Raw genomic sequence first — 7188 nt, 5'->3', positions numbered from 1 at the left:
GGCGTAAAAAAAACGCCTAAAAAATATATATATATATTTTAAAAAAAAACTGTCTGAAAAGTAAACGGAGCGGCGGCGGGACCCTACCTCGAGCGCCGAGCGGAGCGGGGCCTGGCGGAGCCGCCTCCCGGGGCTGCGGCGCTGCCGGCGGGGAGCGACCATGGCCGGGCCCGGCCCAGCCCCGGCGGCGGGGCGGGGCGGGAGCAAATGGCCGCGGCCGGGGAAGGAGCCGCAGGCCCCGGCCTGGGCCCGGCCTCGCTTCTCCCCTCACGGCCCCTTCCCGGGGGGGGAATTTCGAGGGGAGGGAGGGGGGTTGGGACCTTCCCGGGGGTTTAGTGTTGCCTGGGTTCCAGCGGGGAGTTTGGGGTTGCAGGGATGGGGCGGCTGCCCGGGGGCTGTTGGGGTGGGGGGTGCTAAAGGTGCACGAAAATAGGGGTGTGGGGGGGAGTGGGAGCTTGGGGGGGCTCGGTGGGGTGTCCGGCACCATCGCGGGTGTGACCCACGGCCCCGTGTGTGCTGGGGTGGGCACTCAGAAGGCCTCGGTTTGGTGCCCAGCCCCATCGTAATATCCCTACCCTGAAGAACAAGGCAGGTTTTTGAACACGTTTTTAAATTTCTGAAGCGTACGTCAGCAGAACTGGCCCAAAAATGAAACGCCTGTTGGAAGCAGAAGGATTTGACTGGAGATCGTGCAAAAATCCAGGGGAGGTTCCGGCCGAGGAGACATTTCTGCTCAGAAAGGGCGGTCAGGCATCGCCCAGGGAGGTGGTGGCGTCCCCGTCCCTGGGGGTGTTGAGGGAAAGGTTGGACGTGGTGCTTGGGGACGTGGTTAGTGGGTGACATTGGTGGCAGGGGGATGGTTGGACCAGATGAGCTCGGAGGGCTTTTCCAACCCTAATGACTCGAGGATTGTGTGAAAATATAAATGGAGCTGGCATGGGACTTTTCTCCGCTCATCGAGTGCCCAGAGGGAGTTGCACTGGGGGTCGGCAGCTCCACGGGAAATGTTTTATGGCCCCCCGACCAGCAGGCTCGCAGCCCACCCGCCTGTAACAGGAGGCGTGGAGCTGGCACGGGTCCCATGGGAGCCCAAAGCCCCCGAGGATGGGGATGCTGAGAGTGGTGGCTGCGTCCCCGTCACCCACAACAGGAAGGGTCCGCGAGGCCGCTGTCCCCGCACGAGGGACCAGTGACGGGGACGCCCCAGCCCCATCGGGTGCACCCAGCTGGAACACCGCGAAAAATGGGTGCGCTTGGCCTCCCACCTGTACCCATTGACCGGCACCTGCCAGCCGGCTCTTCCTCGCACCTCATCCCGTTCCAAGCAGGAAAAGGCCCCCGGTGACTCAGACGAGGGGGACGAGCGTGCGGTGCGGGGACATTTTGCAAAACACTGGGCACGGGAGGAGGCTCCCAGTTCGTGGAAAGTAGGCGTTGAATTATACAACGCACGTGGTGAGAGCGGCTCGGGGAGGCTGGCGGGCAGGGAGAGAGGCTGACGAGGAACCGAGGGGTGAACGCAGCCAGGAAAAGGGGCTCAGGCTGGGGGGCCCTTGGGGACAGCGGACACACCGGGCCGGTGGCACGGCTGCAGCGGGACGGGACCGGCCCTGGTGCGTGCCCCCTGTTCCAACGCGTGGCCCTGCACCGGGCGAACCCAGCCATTAATTAGTGAGTTAATAGCCCGAGGAAGCTGCCAACCTCTAATCTTTGCTCAGGCACCAAGCAGGACATCGGGGCCCTGCTCCGTGCCATCCCCAAGGTCGACAAGAAGCTTTATGCCGCCTTAATTTGGGACAAACTAATCAAAGGCTCAAAAATCTCCATTGAGGTGATGGTTACAAGCACCCGTGCCATCCCCACCCCTCTGGCTCAGTGACACAGTTCCCTGCTGGCTCCTTCCCACATCACCACACGCATTTCCAGTGGACTTTTCTCTGTGTTTGGCTTTTTGGGGCTGTTTGTTGTCAGTGAGTTATTTTATTATATTTATTGTTAGAAATAGCGCTATTTTTAGCGCCCTGTTGGATTAGATAGAGATGGGATTAGTCATCCCACCAAGAGCTGTTTGCAGCCTTTCCTCAAGGATTCTCTGGGGTTTGTTTTCCAATCAACTGAGATCGCGTATCCAAAGAAATAAAAAATAAAAATAGTCATAATAATGTGCACCAGCCGAGCTCCAGTGCCGCTCCATGAGATACTGGTGGAAACGCGGGCAGCATCCAGCCCAGGATATTTATGAGACGAAGACGAGAACAGTACTATGAACCTCCAAGTATTTTGGAAAGTCAGTTCGGGCGGCGTTTTTTTTTCTCTTGGGAACCGAATGCTGAGTAACTCCCTTCCCACACCAGGCTGATCGTTTCGTACAGCTGGTACGCAGCCTCTTGACAGTGGAAATTGCTTTCCCTTGCCCTATGCCAGCGGGTAGGAGGGAGGAGGACTCCTGGGTCTGCAAAGATACGCAGCCACCTACACCCTCTGCAAGTCAGGCTATTAAAGAAAAAAAAAAAAAAAAAATCCTGAAGCGTGAAAAACATTTGCCCCTTTCACGCACCGCACGCAGCTTCTGCTGGTGGTTACGTGGCACGGAAAGGCAGCGGGACCAGCGGACGAAAGGCTTCCCAGCGCTGGCACCTGCGGGTGGCTCCGCCAGGGCTGCACGGGGACCTGTCCCCGTGTGCCTGCCCCCAGCACCCCGCTCGCTCATCCCGGTCTCACTCCAGGGATCGAGACGAGGAAACCAGGATCCTTCGGATCCTTCTTGTCCCCCGTGGGACCGGTGCTGTTCTGGGGCCGGCGAAACCCCGCTGGCACCGGGACGCAGCGTATGGGGGACGTTCACTTGCACGAGGACCACGCAAGCCCAGGGCAAATCCAGCACCCACCCAGTGGGCCAAGAGGCCAACGGCACCGGTCCCGTGCCGTGGAGGAGCTGTGGGATCTCTGCTCCCTTGGCTGCAGCTTTCGATACCTCCTTGCCTCCATTTCAGCCTCTTCTGGCCCAAGCAGGAGCAGAGCTCCCATGCCGGTTTTGGGGACGCTGCTTTGGTGGTTACAAAGAGCGGGCGGACGCGGTGGGAAACCCAAATCTGCGGCCGCACAGATGTGCCACCGCCAGCCACCGGAGCCCTTGGGATGCTACCGATCCTAAAAGAAGGGAAGGGGACGCTGGCATCCCACCAGCCCCACAGCTCAGGATGGAGAGGCGGGGGTGGCGCAGCCCATTTTGGAGACACAAACACCATCCCTGGGGGGCACAAACACCGTCCCCGGGGGGCGCATCCAGCCCTGCTCCCTGCAGGACCCTCTCCCCTGGTGCCCGGCCAGTGCCTGCCCCCCAGATTGGCAGGGTGAGGGTGGCACACGTGCGGTGACAACGGGGTTGGGGACGTGCGGGCAGGGAGGAAGCGTCACCTTCACGTGCCCCCCCCCCCCAGCAGGGATGCACCCGAGCGGATTATTTATTTGCCCTCGCAGCCGAGGGCGGCCGCGTTTGCTGGAGAGGGCTCCAGGGAGGGGGGGGGGGGGGGGGCCCCAAAGGGAGGCCCTGGGGGGCTGGGGGGCCCTCCTTGGCTGGGGCGGGGGGCCCCCTGCTCAAGCCCCCAGCCCCCCCCGCTCCCTCCCTCCCTGCCCCCCCTTTCCTCTCCCAGGCTAAATTCTCCCACAGCCTCCATTGACGTCCTGCCTGCGTCACCGTCTCCAGCACAACCAGACAGCACGTGGGAGAGGCAGGTTTAAAGCGGCAGGGCCACGCCAAGGCTCCAGCTGCGCGCCCCGGCAGCGGGGTGCCCCGCAGGGGGGCTGCCCCCCCAAAACCCCTCTGCGCCCCACATCTCTCCCCACCCCCCCGGTACCAAGCAGCCCTGCTGGGAGGGGGTTCCCCAGGGCAAAGCGCACGGGACGGGGTGGGAGGAGGCCGCTCTCCCCTGCAGCAAGGCTCGCACGGGAGCGTGTAAACATTTTGCTTCCAGGTCTGCGCCCGCATCCTCTCTCCTCCCCGCCGCTCTCCAAACCGAGCCCCGAGCGGGGGCCAGGAGCGCAGGAGGCCGGTTTGCGTTCGAAGCGCAAGCTCGCAACCCAGTCTCCAAAACCCGGAGCCAAACTCATGGTGTTTTTTTTTTTTTTTTTTCCTCCCCCCTTGGCCCCGGGCCAGTCCTTTTGCCTTTACATCTGCGCTTCACATGTGCTGAACCCAAGGTGCGGCTCGGCTGGGTCCCAAGGGCTGCGCACCCCTGGGGACCTGGGGGGGGGGTGTCACAAGCAGGGAGCTTTACAAGGGGTGGGACGCGGGGTGCCATGAGGGGACTCGGCCACGGGTTGCAATAAGCTTTGTGAGGTCTCGTGTGCTCGCCCCGAGGCCCACTCACCGTTTCTGCCCCGGGATATTGTCTTACACCGAAGGACGTCGGCTCACCCGTGACTCAGGTCGTGGGTCTTCGGGGTGGGTGGGAGAGCAGCCCCCCAGCCCGCCCCAGCCCCGCTTCCTCTCCGTGTCAGCCCTACAACCCCGGGTCTATTTTTGGCTCTTCCCATTCTATTTATTGCACCAAATCCGCGTGCAGTTGGAGAACGCCGCGGTGTTTGCTTTATGATTGCTTCCTTCCCAGCCGTAACCTTTTGCCTTCTAACGGGATTCGCCCGGCTCCTCAGCCCACGGGAGCTGGAGCGGGTGCTGCGTGCCCAGCTGCCCTCTCCCGGCACGGCGGCCGCGTGCCACCGGCGTTGGGACAGAGAGCGTTGGCTCAGCCCCAGCTTTTGGTGCAAAGCTGCCCCCGTGCGCTGCCCTCCCCGCAGCTCCAGCTGCTTTTGGCTCCCCAGGCACTTTCCCAGGGCACAAACTCACCCCCACTGCGTCGCCCCCCAACCCCAGCGGGGACCCGAGCCCCTGCTTGCAGCCAGAGCTGCTCGGTGCTTTGGTTTCACGCGCAGACGGATGGGGGAGTGGGAACCGCCGCGGCGAGCCCTCAGACGGGAGCCACCAGCAGAGAAAAAGCGCCAAAACCAGCGAGCTGCTGAAGGCAGCCACCCTCAGCGTCCTGCCCGCTCCCGCAGACCGTCTGCGGCCGGCAGAGGAACTGAGTCAGGGCCCCCAGTGCTCTGCCCACGAGTGGCCCCCAGGGGACACCTCCAGGGGGGACAGAAGCGAGGCCACCCCAGTCCCAGGGCTGGCCCCAGCCACATCCCCAGGCCCTCTTCCAGGACACGCAGAGGGTACACGTGGGGTGCTCCCCAGGCCAGCCCCCCATTTACAGCACCCAAGGGCTGCTGCAGGCACCAAAGTCCCCCGGGGCGAGCTCAGCCCCGGTGGGGCTGCTCCAGAGGTTTCCACCCAGGACGAGAGCGGTGCCGGGGGCAGATCCTGCAGGCACAGCGAGATCCAGCGCCCGCTGCTGCGGGATTTCTTGGCAAGAGGCCTCTTTTAGCACCCCCGAGGGTTAAGCCCAGCACGCAGCTTATCAGCTAAACACGGCTGCGAAAACGGCTATCTCAGAACCAAAACCACGGGGCGTCTTTGCAAATTCACGTTAGCTGGATCCCTCCTTTCCCTTCCCAGGCACGAAATCGCAGCTCTGCTCTCCCTTTTCTGGCGCACGGAGCGAGGGAAGCAGCCGGCAGAGTACGGCCCCAGCAGGCTCCCCGAGCAAGAGCGCAGCCTTGGTGTGTGGGAGTAGCTGCTGATCGGGAGCAGCCCAATTTCAAGGAACTCCCCAAAGTTGCATGCATTAATGTCTTGCTGAATCAGAGTTTGAGACGCAGAGCAGCTCTGCAGCCTGCAGAAAGCCGGGCTCAGAGTCAGGCCTCTGGCTTTCCTCACCCAGGACACCGTCGCCGCGCGCGGCGGTCTCCACACCCCCTGCAACGAGACCCAGACCCCTCCCCGGAGCCTGCAATTCCTGCCTGCACGCCTGGCTCTAATGACAGGGCCTGGCTCCTTCCCATCACCCAGCCAGTCCAACCAGCGCGAGCCCTCCTGGGCGAGGTCCTTATCAGCCGCAGCTCGAAGCAGCCTCCCGGCCCCGCTCCTGCACTGTACTGGGAGGCACAGAGGGACCCCGCACCGCCCCCATTTCTCACAGAGGGGGGGCAAGAGGCCAGAATCAGCACGAGCCCCCCCCCCTCCTAGCTGCCCTCACCGCTGCTCACTTGATCCCATCGCCTCCTCCCCGCGTAATCCGCGCTCGCCTCCCGGTGCCCTGGGCTCCGCGCTAATGCCGAGGGCTGGCCGGCGGCCACCCGGCTCCTCTCCCGGTTACGCAACGCAGCACCAAGCTGCTCACGGCCACAGGATGCCGGGGAGATCCTCGAGGCCACGGTCCTGGGGTACCCCGCACAGGAGCCCTCATCCTGTCCCGGTGCTGCGTCCCTTCCCGCTCCCTTTCCCCGCTCGCTCTCGGCCAGCATCCCAGCGCCCCGTTCCCCAAGGGTTCACCGAGGGCTCGCAGGGTGCTCGGCCCAGCGGCGCTGCCCCCCAGCTCCTTCTGCCCGAGGAATTAATGTTGCTCTCTGAGCAGCCGTGTCGCATCGCCCTGCCCTGCTCGGGTGCTCCCTCTCATCCTTCGCCCCCACCTTTTGGGACCGCTCACCCAGCCACGTCCCTGGCTCGCAGGGCTCCCCCATTCAGCCACCCGGTGGCTGAAACCGAGCCCCAGTTTGCTCCTTGCAAGGGCACAGATGAGCGCGAGCCCTCCCTGGAGGGACAGCGTGGCACCCCAAGGAGCCGAGCCCCCAGCCCCGTGCCTCCCCCTCAGCCCTCTCCCTGCGAGCAGAGGCTGGAGCAGAGCATCGCCTCCCAGCCACGAGCTTATCTGCTCCGCCGCAGACCTGCTCGCCTGCTGGAGAGCTTTGAAGATAAGCGCGGGCTCGAGAGAGCGGGGATTGAAGGCTCAGGCTGCCATGCCGGGGAATGCTACTCCCAGCCAGATGTGACCGTGGGCCGGGTGGCCGGGCCACCAGCCTCTTTTGGGGACCACCTCTGGGTGCCCAGGTGGAGAAGCCTTGGAGCTGGGATGGGTGCCCAAACGCACGCCCCTTCCTCGCCGCAGCGTGGGACCCCCAGCCATGCCCTCCCCAGCCCCAGCACGACACAAGAAGTGCTGCCGGAAACTCTTCTGCAGAAGAAGACTCCCCAAAGCCCCGGTGCCCCGCGGGGTATCTGGCTCCCCACCGGCACGGTCCCTGCTCCCA

The 7188-nt window shown here is 63.7% G+C and overlaps 1 protein-coding gene across 8 annotated transcripts in view; it reads right to left on the bottom strand.

Moving 5' to 3' along the window:
• The window catches only part of MEF2D (myocyte enhancer factor 2D), a 69521-nt gene extending 65003 nt beyond the window's left edge, over window positions 1-4518 (bottom strand). For 4 of the 8 annotated variants that reach the window (XM_035346722.1, XM_035346730.1, XM_035346734.1 and 1 more), the window contains exon 1: window positions 88-217. The gene's annotated coding sequence lies outside the window, so the exon portion shown is untranslated. Of the gene's footprint in view, window positions 1-87; window positions 221-4370 lie in introns of those variants that run through there. The other 4 variants (XM_035346731.1, XM_035346732.1, XM_035346725.1 and 1 more) reach the window with 3 other exon arrangements.
• Window positions 4519-7188: the final 2670 nt, after the last annotated feature.

This window comes from Oxyura jamaicensis, chromosome 25 (genome assembly GCF_011077185.1).
Source record: "Oxyura jamaicensis isolate SHBP4307 breed ruddy duck chromosome 25, BPBGC_Ojam_1.0, whole genome shotgun sequence".
Lineage (NCBI taxonomy): Eukaryota > Metazoa > Chordata > Aves > Anseriformes > Anatidae > Oxyura > Oxyura jamaicensis.
Note: the sequence above shows the minus strand (reverse complement) of the source record. Positions and strands in the feature narration are given on the sequence as shown.